The sequence below is a fragment of the Mauremys mutica genome, chromosome 3 (genome assembly GCF_020497125.1).
Source record: "Mauremys mutica isolate MM-2020 ecotype Southern chromosome 3, ASM2049712v1, whole genome shotgun sequence".
NCBI classification, from domain to species: Eukaryota; Metazoa; Chordata; order Testudines; family Geoemydidae; genus Mauremys; species Mauremys mutica.
The window spans coordinates 156,066,212-156,079,698 of NC_059074.1; the positions used below are offsets into that span (position 1 = coordinate 156,066,212).

At 43.8% G+C, this 13,487-nt stretch overlaps 1 protein-coding gene across 1 annotated transcript in view; it reads right to left on the minus strand.

Moving 5' to 3' along the window:
• The window catches only part of CAPN14 (calpain 14), a 103,054-nt gene extending 101,160 nt beyond the window's left edge, over positions 1 to 1,894 (minus strand). Inside the window, exons 1-2 of the mRNA XM_045010072.1 lie at positions 1,541 to 1,894; positions 610 to 776 (exon numbers count right to left, since the gene is read on the minus strand). The gene's annotated coding sequence lies outside the window, so the exon portion shown is untranslated. The remainder of the gene's footprint in view (positions 1 to 609; positions 777 to 1,540) is intronic.
• Positions 1,895 to 13,487: the final 11,593 nt, after the last annotated feature.

The window sequence follows — 13,487 nt, forward strand, 5'->3', positions numbered from 1 at the left end:
CCCTCCCTCTCTTTGAATACATTGTTGTATTTTTAGTTATTTAAATCAAAATAAATACTGGGGCAATCAGACTAAACCATTACATTTTCCAGATAAACTCATTAAACTGTTATACATTAAAAGGGACAAAGTCAGTTTTAAATATAGTCCAGTGCTGGAAATGAGGTAAGAGCAGTTTCAGGTACTACACCTGTCCCTGAGTCACCCAGCCAAGTTTTGTGGGGTTTATGTATCTATTTTCCTCTGTGTTTTTCTCTCCCCAGATGCTATATGAAAGACCCACAAAAGCAAAAAAAGAAGAAGTTCTTTTGGATATACAGGGGAAACAGGGACTCTGCCAACAAAGTGCGGTCAAATGCACAAAAGTAAACAAAATGAATTAAAAAGAAATGAAAATATCTGATTTTAGGTTTATTTCTAACCACAGAAGATTTAAAATATTTCAGACAGAAGCCTGATTTTTAAGTTGCTGTTGTCCCCCAAGGAAGTCTTAACACCCTTTTGACTAGTGCTTCTTTAAATCAGAAGAGATTAGACTTTGTTCTATTCCTCCTTTAAAATAAATTGTGAATTTTTGTGTAGTGCATGACTAAGCAAGCAACTACTCACATGCTGTAGCTGGGGCACTCTCATTTTCATTCATTTGGTAGCAGGCTTTCATTCTTCTCCATCCATGGGCCAGGCGCATGGACTGGGTTTTCCTAGCGTGAGTCAAGTTCTTGCTTGCTCTGGTAACTGAAAGTTTCATATTTATGATGAAGTCACTTGGCACATACCTAATTCAAAGTATGAGGGAAAAAATATATAAAATGAACAATACCATTAAGTTGCAAAGTAAGCATCTTAAAAGATCAGATAGTAATAGGGGCCTTTGTATTGTATCATCCATATCATTTTCAGATATAGATTTCCGCTTTCTCCCCTCAAGTGTAGCCAAACAAACAGCTAGATGATCAGTAATTACAGAATTCAGGCTCTATTCCCACCCAATCAGAATTCATAATTTCTCTCTCTCTTCCCAAGGCCAGTGCTCTGTGCACTAGTGTCTAACCACAGGGAGATCTCTCTGTGCACCATAGCCACCTTACTGCCAAAACTTTTGATAGACTTTAGTTGACCAAAACCGTCCCCATGTCATTTTCATTTGTTTCTGCATTTGCCTTTTCTAGTTAAGACTGCAAATACTCCAATGCAAGGAGAAAGGCTGCTCTCATGACATTTCTGGTCATCTAGGTCTATGTCCCACCTGAAATCTCACTACAAAGCATAGGATTTCCAGTCCAATTTAAGTTAAGGGAACAAGCTACGCATCAGCCTGTGCAGGATTGTTTTTAAACACATATGGCAAACAGATGGAATGAGTGAGCTTCCAGATGAGAGGGTAGAGTCAAGATTTAGTAATGCATTAAAGAACAAAAAAGAGTGAGCACATTGAGTTTAATAAATTAAAGAATTTGCCCACTATCACTTTCACTTCAGCCATGTTCTTTTTTCCCCGTTAGTACAAAAAACAGTTAACAATTTGTTGGTTTGAACTTACATTAAGAAGTTTTTAAGATCATGTGGGGGTAAAGATGTCATCAAGCCATTCCAGACAGAAGAGACCTATGATCTGCTTTGGGTTCAACACGACTATGCAAGTACATAGACAAACACATTCACTTGGGCCTCCAAACTTTTTGGTGCCTGCTGTATATCAGATCTGAACCTTTTGTGATTCCCTCTCTACCCTGTTTTTTCTGAGTCACTTCTTTGACTCATTACTTTCCTGGCTCTTTTAATGTAACTAATACCTACTTTGTGCTTACACTCACTTTCCTAAAACACCCACCCCCTTCTCTGCTTTAACTCCTTCTTTTAAACTGAGCTGTACTCATCAGTGTCATGTGTGTGGGAGACCCTTCCCCCACTTCTGCGCCCAGTCAGCCAACTGTTCACAGGGTCAGCAGGTTTAAGCCATCTTTCATTCATGACTGAAAATCCTGTTTTACCACAGACAACCCCCTCCCCCCCCCGAGGCCTTTAAAAACCTTTCTGTATTCAAAAGTCATTTTAAAGTGATTCTTTCAGGGATCTCTAAAAAGAGATTATGTACAAATGGCATTTTATAAGTCATTCAACAGATTTGCCCCTTGGGTGTAATCAGTCACATCTACTGACTTTAGTGAGTAAGTTTTAGCTGCTTTTTGCTCCTAATAGCCCTGCAGAGTCAGCACAAATGAGAGAGAATGATCTGGGTTCACTTTGTTCTTCTCTCTGATCAACAGAATTGCCTGCTAAGTACCACTAGTTACACCTGAGCAAACCCATGGGTGCTAATGAAATTGCACAAGTGTCACTGAGGGCTTAATATAGTCTGCAGAACTTTTGCTGCCAGTGATGGCACACAAGAAGGAAGGCCCAGATCCACAAACTTTGGCATTGCAACGCTGGGTATCCCAGCCCCTAACTTTTAAATGCCTAGAAAATCACAGGAACGACAGTGCACTCCAGAAAGGCAGGTTAGGTGCCTAGGCTCACTATGCAATGAATGGAGAGGGATACCTGTCCTAGAATGCAGTCCACAAAAGCCAGCATCCAAGGGGGAAAGCACCTACAATAACCATTGCAACACCCCAAGTAGAGGAGTGTGTCCTTAGCCTCACCCCTGTCTCGGACATAGGTGCCTAAGTCCATGCTGCAGGAAGACACCTATCTCTGTTTAGTCATCCATGAATGGGATCTCTGGCCCACCAACTGTTCCTTTATGGATAAATACATAATCATTGGGTAAGAAAGAGACAGAGAGACTTTGACATTTAAAACACTTTTCACAAAATTAGTATAGCAACCCAGTAAAAACAAGATCAATTATAAATCCAAAACAATTGCCCATCCCAAACAGTACAAAGTGCCTTTCCAATAGCCTACTGCTGAATAAATTGATCCAAATCACTTATAGGAGTATAATATCTAAACTCCACATGAAGGTGTAAAACCAATAAAAACCTACAAAACTGAAGAACAACGGCAGCCTCAGTACCAAATAATTTACATCATCTGCTTTTTAAAATGGTTGTCTTTGCTTGCCTCAGATAAAGTTTGCAAGGCATACCAGCGATCTATTTGTGACCCTATACTTAACAGTAAAAATAAACACAGTATGAGAAAAATGAAGGGACAATAACCAGAAAATACCCTGAAATAAAACAAATCATGTCTGAAACCTGAAATAAGTAAGAAACATATGAAAAGAAGTCTCCTCCATGTCACAAAAAGGACATGACACTGACACCTCCGGAGTCAGATGATGCACAAACACATTCATGGCAATAGCCTCGTGAAGAATTCTCCATTGGAGATCACCCATCCTCTTTGCAATCAGAGGCTTGCACATGTGAGAACATAAGAACAGCCAAAGGTCCATCTAGCCCAGTATTCTGTCCTCCGACAGTGGCCAATGCCAGGTGCCTCAGAAGGAATGAACAGAACAGGTAACCATCAAGTGATCCATCCCCTGTCACCCATTCCCAGCTTCTGGCAAACAGAGGCTAGGGACACCACACAGTTCGCTAGGCTGGATGGCTGGAGCCCATTACCAGCAACTGTCTCCTCCATATCATATCTGGATAACCAACAAGCATTTGAAAATGATGACTCTTTTACAACAAGCATATACAATGACTTATGGCTTACGCTATGAAGAGGACCCATTAAGGGCAAGTAAGCTACAAGGCCTGTCAACATCCCAATCCTCAGCAGGAACAACAGGCAAGAAGATGGAAACATTAGTATATTCAGGAATGGCTCGCTCAAGGAAGCAACTGGCCAGCCTGGCAATACTGCCCCTAAGAAGGGCTGATTCCGCTTCTGATAAAAAACAAGAAACCCTGCGAATGGAATAAAAACCAAGCTTGACAGCCAAGTTAGCCACCGAGACCCATGTAAAATTAGTAAAATCAATTAAACGAACCAGTTTTGTTACACCTGCTGCCATAAGGGAAGAGACAAGACTCCTAGAATCAAGACTACCAATCCTCACAGCATGGTTATAAACAAGGAGTTGCAGCAAGCCACCTGTCCTGAAGCCTCAACTTTAAAAATCGTCAAACATTAAAAGGAGTTTGATAAAAACTGAGTAACACCTCAAAATGGAGGCACCCATGATCCAACAAAAAAGAGCCCAATCAAAACCCCCAAATCCCCCACCCACCGAAGAAAAGCAAAGTCCAGTTGCTTCCAAGGAACAGGCTCATTCACAAACAACAGGCGCTGCAAAGACAGTGACCGAAAAGTAACTCTGGTGAAAAGATCAATGAGACCTTGAGCTCCTTCCACAATGGGCAGATACAAGATACTTTGCCTCTGCCAACGATGGCCACCCCGGAAAAAATTCATAAGGAACTTCTGAACTTTTTCTAAACTTGTGGAGGGGAATCCAAAACAATACACTGATGCCACAACACAGAGGCAATTCAATTCTTAATGACTAACTCTCGCCCTTGGAAGGAGAGTTGAGGCAAACACCACTTCCACCTTTGCAACCTCCCCTCCAACCTTTCCATAACTCCCTCCCAATTCTGACCCAAATATATCAGCCAGTCCCAGCATAATCCCAGTGCCCTAAAACTCCACAATAGCTCCTGCCCCAGCAAAATCTCTTTTGCGCTCAGTAAGCTGGCACTGGAGTACACAGGATTACTCAATTGAACCGGCCGAATTGGGGTCACCTAGCACAGTGAAATGCTGTGCGGCTATTTACTGTCTGAATGATTTTGGGGGGTTGGGAAGGGAAAACATCTTCTAGCTTGTCCTGAAGCATCAAAACCCTAGAGACTTTGCACCCAACTCATAGCCTGCAGCTTTAGAGAAGGCCTTAGCCTACCTTTAAAATCACAGCCTGGCCTCACTAGAATATCTCCAAGAAGAACCAGTAGTTGCCACCTGCCAATTGACAATAAGTAAGGTAGGTGGTAGACCATCTTAGAACACGGGCCTGGGTTCTATTCCCAGCTTGGCTAGTGGCTGTCTGGATGGGCTTAGAAAGTCATCATTGTCTCCACCTACAATGGTAGGATGATGATGATACTTCCCCTCCTCACAGGGGTATGGGGTATTTTAATTAATTCATGCTCATAAAGCACTTTGAGAATAGATGCTCAGAGGAAAGGCACAACAGGTGAAATACCATAGCAGTGTTAATTTGCAGTACAATTCTCCTTGTAGTGCAGCACCGGTTGCTCATGGAGGACGACACCAGGAACAAGCAGAATGGTTTAATTTTAGCACAACCCTTACGCGAGCACGTGTGCTTGTGTCTTTCTCCTGTATTTTTAATTCAAACATAAAGTAAAAATAGAATTTCCTGTTGCGCCGATAAGAAAATCCTGTTTTTGCTCCGTCTGGTTGGGGAGCCGGCAGTTGCAGGGTTATTGATGGACTCTCCGAAGGGTGACAGTATTCAGGAGGGGATGGAATCGCATTTGTTATTTGCATTGTTCATGGTCTCCTTAAATATAACAAGCAGTACTGCCCCCAAAGTAACTATAATGGGATTACGAATTTCCGGAACAATCTGTGCTTTGGAAAATCTCTCCCCTTAACTCTGATTGGTGGAGTATTTTTAGTAGCAGGGTTTGTTTTTGCATTCTGACCAGGTAAGTATTTGTGTGGGGGAAAGAAAGCATCATGAGCTCCAGGTGGGCGCATCCTGCTTTTCAATGTCAGTAATTAATATGAGGGGAAATATATAAGCACAGAAGAATATTGTCTTTCTTTCCCACCCTTTCCCCTCCCCTGCACCATGGCTCCCAGACTCCTCAGTGGATGTGTGAGGCCAGGACAGTCCTACAAGCAGGGTGCTGCCCCTCAGTGCTATTCCATGGGTCCACTGGAGAGCAATACGTCGCTCCCGTTTGTCTCCCATCATCAGGGCTGAGTGTTTCCCTCTGTGCAGCACTGCCAGGTTTGTCATGAGAGAAGCAGAAGATTGAACTTGGACTCCAAATTCAGATCCAGAATTCAGATCTTAAGTCTGGATCTCGAACTTAGATACCTAAATTTAGGCCACAAGCCTGTGGATACAGGGGCCCAGATCCACAAAGGTATTTGGGCTTCTAACGTCAATTGAAATGAACGGCGGTAAGGAGCCCAGGCAGCTTTGTGGATCTGGGCCTGAGTAACGTCACACATGGCAGTGCTAGAGGGGCAAAAAGTTACTCCACTGTGTTAGCAGAATCAGGGTCCTGCTCAGTTTAGATTCAGATCTTGACACTCAGATTTAGCCCCAGAACTCAGATTCCAAACTTGGATCCAAAATGTGGATAACACAGGATCCAAAATTTGGATGCAGAACTTGGATCTTAAATCTGGATGCAGAAATCTGATACCAAATTAGGATCCTGAACTTGGACACCCTCTCCCCATCCCACCCCACCCTCATGGGTATGAATTGTTGCCCAAACTTTGGTCAGGGTTTCAACAGGAGCTCCATTAGGAAAAAATATCTACTGCATATTGCATTTTAGAATAGTCCATAGATTAATCAGTCATCCCATTCCATATTACGCCTGGCTATTTATGCAGCTAAACTCACAACTACTGCCTGCATGTATGATTTCATCATTAATCATACAGGTCTCTTTCTGTCTCCTGCATTCTCTCTCTGCCCAGACTGATGAAACTGTGAGAGTCTAGGGCTGAACAGTCTCCTGTGCAGCCCTACTGTCTGGAAGCCCCATCCAGCACAGTTCTTACATCTGTTTATTCTAATCTGCTGTTAGTGTTTCTGTGTTATAGCGCCATATACAAATCTGAAGGATTTATAAACCAGTGTGATTTATAAATTGGAAAGGGGCACATGCTCTTCAGCCAGTTGTGCAGCAGTCTTCACAGGATGGCGTTCAGCTGGTCTGAGAAAACCATTTTTATTTTTAATACTGAGCCAGGCCATCCTGAGGAGCCGGGATTAGATATTTTCATAAAGGATCAGAGACAATGGAGCTTTCTCTTCTAAATCACCTGAGACTTAGTAGGTAAATAACACAGAGAGAGACGTTTCAGGTGTGGGAAACACCACTTGCCACACCATTCAAAGATCCCTGGAAAAATACCAGACTCTGCTAGGTATGCAAGTACCTGAGTCTGCCATTTGACATGATGTCCAATGACTGTCATGTTCTAATTCTAGAACATTCCCAGAAGCGTGATGTTCAATTTCCTTAAAGGCACAGTCTCTATTACCACATATGGAAAACAAGGACATAGTAGCTATGGAACTGTGATGCCTTTGTTTTTGATGTACTCCACCTTTAAACTCTAAGCACTCTGCCTGTGCACAGAGAAAGCAGCCATTTTGTCCTCCAACTCGCAGCAGCCACTTGCAAAGGAAACCCAAACACTGTGCTGTCTCCCATGAAGATGTTTTTTAGTGCTGTTGTTTTCTTTAATCTAAAAGAGAGCCATTTGGAGGGAAAGCACATGGCTGCCCTTGCCTAAGGAGAAACATAACAAGAATTTGGGTGATGAGGATGGGGCGTAAAACAAGAAAGTGGCTATTGTCTCTGCAAACAGAATGTTTTAAATGCAGGACAGGAAACAAAGATCTCCCAATTTCAAAGCTCCGGGTATCACACAATGTAGGTGGTTAGGCACAGAAAGCTGTTATCTTCTTCAGCAGCTTGGGTGAAATGAGTTAGCTGTTCTCAGTCCAGATCCTTGCTGAACAGGTAACCATATAGAAAAGCCACTAATAACATCAGAATTAACTATATAAGAAAGAAACAGTTGCAAGTGACTGTTGCTATCAAGAATCTTTCACTCACCAGCCTCTGCTCACTACTGGGCATTTCTTCTGCTTGAATTTCCCTGCAGTCCCTGTTACCAGTGAGGTAATTGTCATAGCCAGTCTAAGAGCTAAGGAGAGGAACCAGAAATACACAGAAATAGGTCATACTTTTCTCAGGCCTCTAACAAGGAAACTTCTCTCAAGTCCTAGTAACCTCCTCACCTGCTCCTGGAGATGAATGGGAAAGGGCTGGTATTTTTGCCTGGGGAAATGGAAGGTATATGTCTGTTTTTAAGCAGAAAAAGTTCTTGATTCTTATACACTGTAGATAAACGATGAATGCTGAAATGCATCATAGGCAGTGATGGCTCAAACCTGTTCCTGCTGAAGTCAATGAGAGGGCCCGATCCTGCTCTTACTGCTCGCATTGGTGATTCCCCAGACACACAAACACTGATTCTCCTCCAGCTCGCACTGGTTTAAATCAGGAGCCTGTGCGCTGAAGTCAATAGCACACATTAGCATCTGTGAGAAGAGAATCAGGTGCTCAGGTGGCTCAGGAATAAACCTGAGTTGAAAGCAGTGTGCTGTAACAATGTCTCCTTAGGACAACGCCAGAAATCTTGTTCCTGCCATTTTGAATGTTGGGAAGAGGGAGAGAGAAGACAGTGATAAGAACAGCCTCTCAGTAGCCCACTATCTCTGGGAGAAAATTCTGGGCTTCACAATAGACCGTGGCAAGACAGAAAGATATTTTGTAAAGTTTCACGATGATCCAAACTTACCAATTCTCTGTTAATTGGCCAAACCAGACCAGACTCCAAAGACCCAAAAAGTTTGAGAACGTTTGCAGTTAGAACCACTTTCAGGGCTGAACTTCTCCATGAGGGGCCCATCTCTACTAAATCTATAGCATCTTTGTGTGTGTGTGTGTGTGTGTGATTTTCCAGATCCCCTTTATATGTCAGTAGCACTTGCTACCAAAATTAAAATATTTTATTCTAGCACTGAGACCGAGTAAGTGGAAACTCTGAAGCATCAACAGTGATGCGCTGCTGTCAAATCTGATAGTAAAAAGATAAGACTTTGATCCTCTGAACATGTCATCACTGCATTTTAATGTCTGATCTCGTTATGCCAATCACAAAAACTAGGCTGGTTTCTATTATGAGTTTTCTAGGCAGATCCCCTGCAATCCCATAATGCAGTAACAGGTCATGAACTTGTATTGATAGATCTAGCAAGGACTGACTCACCTACTATGACACCAAAATGGAGCTCAATAAAGGCAGTCTGATAGGGACAGGGAAGAGGGGAGTGCTTCCCCTTTTATTTTCAAACCTAAAAATAGGATCACCCTTCAAAATCTGGGGTACAATTTCCAAAAGCACCTAAATGACAAAATAGGACTTGGGCTCCTAAGTGCCTAAGTCACTTTTGAAAATGAAACTTAAGCTCCTAGGTCATTTGGGGGCTTTTAAAAACATTATTCTTGGTCTGTGCAGGGTGTTCAGATCTAGGGCTTGGATTCAGGCTCATCTCCACTAAAGCTGGGATTTTCAAAGGACCCTCTGGGAGTTATGAACCCATCTCCCATTGGAATTCAATGTGATCTGGGTTGGGTATCTCGCTCCCTGAGACACCTCTAAAATCCCAGGATAAATAACTACAGAATGTAATAAGGCTGATTATCCCCATCACAAGGTCTGTTCACACATGTTGTATAGGTCATAGAGTATCTGGATTGGGAGGGACCTCAGGAGATCATCTAGTCCAACCCCCTCCTCAAAGCAGGACCAATCCCCAGTCAGATTTTTGCCCCAGATCCCTAAGTGGCCCCCTCAAGGATTGAACTCACAACTCTGGGTAGGCGGGGCTGCCCTGGGTGGGGGGGAATGCAGCAATTGTGTCTCTGAATGGATAATGCAACTTATTGTTATTGTTTAGCATCATAAATACACACACATCGCTTTCCAAGGTACACAGAGACATGCCACCTGCCACAAAGATCAGTCTTTACTGAGGCAAATACAATGCCATAAGATTTCAGTGACAGCATGGGAAAAATCCAGGATCCTTGTGAGTGAGAAAAGTGGCATAGACAAAGCCTTTATAGAACATGCAGGATTTGAGGGGGGGAATGGGAGTAAGAGAGGGTGAACACTGGGCATAGGGAAGTGACAGGCTGTTTTAAGTGTAGGGAGCAGCATGGAAAGAAAAGCAATAACATGAATGAGAGAGGACAAAGGGAGCAGTTATATATTCCCCTTACAGTAGTGCACTGTTTACAGTGCTAGCAACACCCTTCTACGCAGCAAGGACCTGGAGGCAGCTTTGTGATGCGAAAATTTGTGATGAGCTGATTCTCTGTCTGTCAACTAAACAAGACAGATAAATGATAGTGACACACATATATATATAGTTCCTTATATCCAAAGCTCCCAAAATAGTCCTCACACTGGTTAATGAGTTTACACACACACAGAGCATATGCACATCTCTTCATGCACCTCTGAAATGAGCCATCTCTGAGGCTCACTGCAGCAGCAGCAGCAGCAGCAGCAGCAGCTTTTAAACTGCACAATAGCACAGGAGAGGCAATTAGGGTGGATTGAGATTTTTCATTCACAACTTTTTTTTTTGGCAAAAAATGGCTTTTGGGGGGTCAATTTCCACAGGAAATGTCTGATTTAAATGAAATGGGGGGGAGGTTCATTAACAAAACAAACCAGCTTTTGTTTTCAAGGGAAACTGTAGCGACCTTGTGGCTAAGATGGAGTGGGGCTTCTGGCCAAGACAAGGCACGCGCAGGAATGCAGCAGGGAAACTCCCTTCTAACCCAGGGGTACCTGTGCCAAACCCCCAGGATCAAACACCCACACCCACAATGAATAGTAGGCTGAATATACAAAAGGAAATATTTATTTACAGAAGGATGAATGAAGAAAAACAGGGGAGAAAAGCTAGAGGGAGCAGTAAAATGGGGTTACATCCAACACGAGGACGCAGGGGCCAGCGATACCACAGTATAAAAGGATAACAGATGCACCTACTAATGTGCAAAGAAAAAGAAAATTAATTGACCCAAACTGAGGGACACAAAGAATAATCACCAAGCTGGCTTTTCAGACAGTATTGTTGGCAGTTAGATAAATGGTGTGGACTAACTGATCCAAGGCCTAATTCATTAACACAGAGCACTCATCTGATACTTTAATATTGTTATATTAACAACGCTGAACTTTGCAACTCAGTCTGGGTCTGGCTCTAAAATTCACTGCTGGGCCTTATCTCTCTGATGGATCAGCCCAAAACCCAAGATCAAAACACCTTTGAGCATTGGGGGAACTCAGCTCTGGATCCAGAAGTGAATTTTGCAGGTTAAGCCCATATCTCTTGATGATGTTTAGGTACTTCAGTGATTCAAGTAAAGTTGATCTCAAGATCCTGAAAGAGTAGAAGATCAGGTATTGGAACCACCTGGTATTAGAGGCATGTGATATAAACTTGTGTGGGTCTTTCTGCCTGCCTGCTCCATTCTTGTTGGTGATGTGTCCTTGGAATAGCATGGGAAATGGGTATTGGTTTCTGGTTTACTGTCAGTGTGTTCTGAAACAATGTCATTTACGGGGAGGGGAGGAAGGGGAAGGGGTGACTTCTTGGCACCACTGAGATTGATGATGGCAGGTTGGGTTACATTGTTTTTCCACTAGACTCAGGGCCTCCAGATTTCCTTGGATGTGTTCAGAGGACTTTCAGCCCACAAAAACATGCACTCAGAAGGGGGGAGGAGGTTGAAAGTGGGTGATGTCAAAGCTCATATGATTCTATGCAGGCTTGTGGTCGAACTCTACCTTTCCTGCATGTTTGCCCCAATAGCCTAATGCTGCAAATGGGGAAAAACAAGGTTACACAGCTCTCCTCTTATTCGTTGTCATCTCGGGCTTGGCACTTAATGGGGGTTCAGGCCTCAAGTGCATAGGCTCTGACTCCATGGGAGACCCACAGAAAAAAGAGTAATGAGTGCTTAGCACCCACCGGCAGCCAGCTCCCTCCCTCCCCACCCAATGCATCCCATCCACTGTCAGTCCTGCCAATTAACTCTTCCTCCTCCCTCCCAGTGCCTCCCACCCACCCGCCGTGATCAACTGTTTTGCTGCATGCGGGAGGTGCTGTGCGGGGAGGAGCAGGGGGTGCGCTCAGAGGAGGGGGCGGAACTGGGCAGGAAGAGGTAGGGTGGGGGCAGATTGGGGGCGGGAAGAGGCAGGGCAGGGTGGGGTCTTGGAGGAAAGGGTGGGTTAGGGACGGGGCCTGGGGTGGAGCTGGGGCAGGAAGAGGCAGGGCGTGGGGGCCGGCTTGGGGGATAGGGAGTGGGTGTGGGCGGAGTGGAGGGTTGAGCACCCGGGACCCGGAGGAAGCCTGCGCCTGTGCTAAAATATATATCCAATCAAATTCATCCCTGGTGTCTCTGCACTGAGATCAATCCTTTGGCCAACTCTGTTTTTCTTACACTTCTATCCAAACAGAGGTAGATGTGTCATTTTCCTTTCACAGGACACTGTACAGCCTGATCCCAATATAAACAACCTGGACCTACCTACTAGGTTATTGTCTGGAAAAAAAGATAAACAAACAGCCATTAAATCCTCTTCCCCCTTCCATTTCTGGTATGGTAAGTGGCAGGGATCAAAGACTCTGGTTTTCCCGAAAACATTATTTATCCAAATTACTCATAACTGACAGCTGGAAGTTAGGTGTAGAGAAGGTGCAAGGGCTGGTCACTGATTCTATCTAGTATCTATTTGATCTGTAAAATATGCAGCCATCAACCATCTCTGGGCATTTGGACAGTCATACAACAGTATCACCAAAAAGTGATAAATATCTGCTTAAAAAGAACTCATCTCATTCACACCACTGCCTCAAGACTGACTTGGGCCTTGTGGTATACCCTGAAGGGGAACACCCCCTTGGATGGAACAATTCCACAGCTGACAGCTGCTTGCTGAGAACGTCCCCACTATGTTAAGCAGTGTATAGATAATAAGAGAGAGTCCCTGGTCTGGGGAGTTTACAATCAAAATAGACTAGACAAAGCAGTAGTATTAGCCCCATTTTTCAAAGGGAAAAGTGAAGCACAGAGAGGTTAAGTGAACTACCCCAGGAAGTCTGTGACGCACCCGGGAATTAAATTCAGCTATTCTGTGTCCTAGTCCAGAGCCTTCACCACAAGATCATCTCTCCTCTCCGGGTTTTTGGGGCAACACAATGCCAGTTTACAATGGCAGAGAGATTGTGCCATATTTATTGTAGTCAAATTGCATGTTGGTCTTCTTTTGTGTCTTAAAATGGCAGCAGCTAGGAAAACCCCTGATCTTCTTCCCATCTAGAAATGGAGCAATCAATGCCAAATAATTCTCGTAGAAGAAATGATCAGAGCCAAATTTTCCACCAGCCTCAGCTGCAGCCTCCATGTGCCCACAAAAATGTCTGTGCAAATGGGCAGCCAGGCACAAAAGGAGCTGATTTGCAACAAGGCAATTACAAGTGTGGGTGCATATGCAGTTTTTGCTTGTGCACCACAGCGGTCCTGGGTATACGTGGCCACCTCCACTGCAGCTGGCAGAGTGAGAATGAAAACACTGATCCAGTGTAGACTGATTCATCCCCAGCAGAGCTGGAGGCAGGATCATTAGTGGCAGTTAAGATATATCCCATGCTT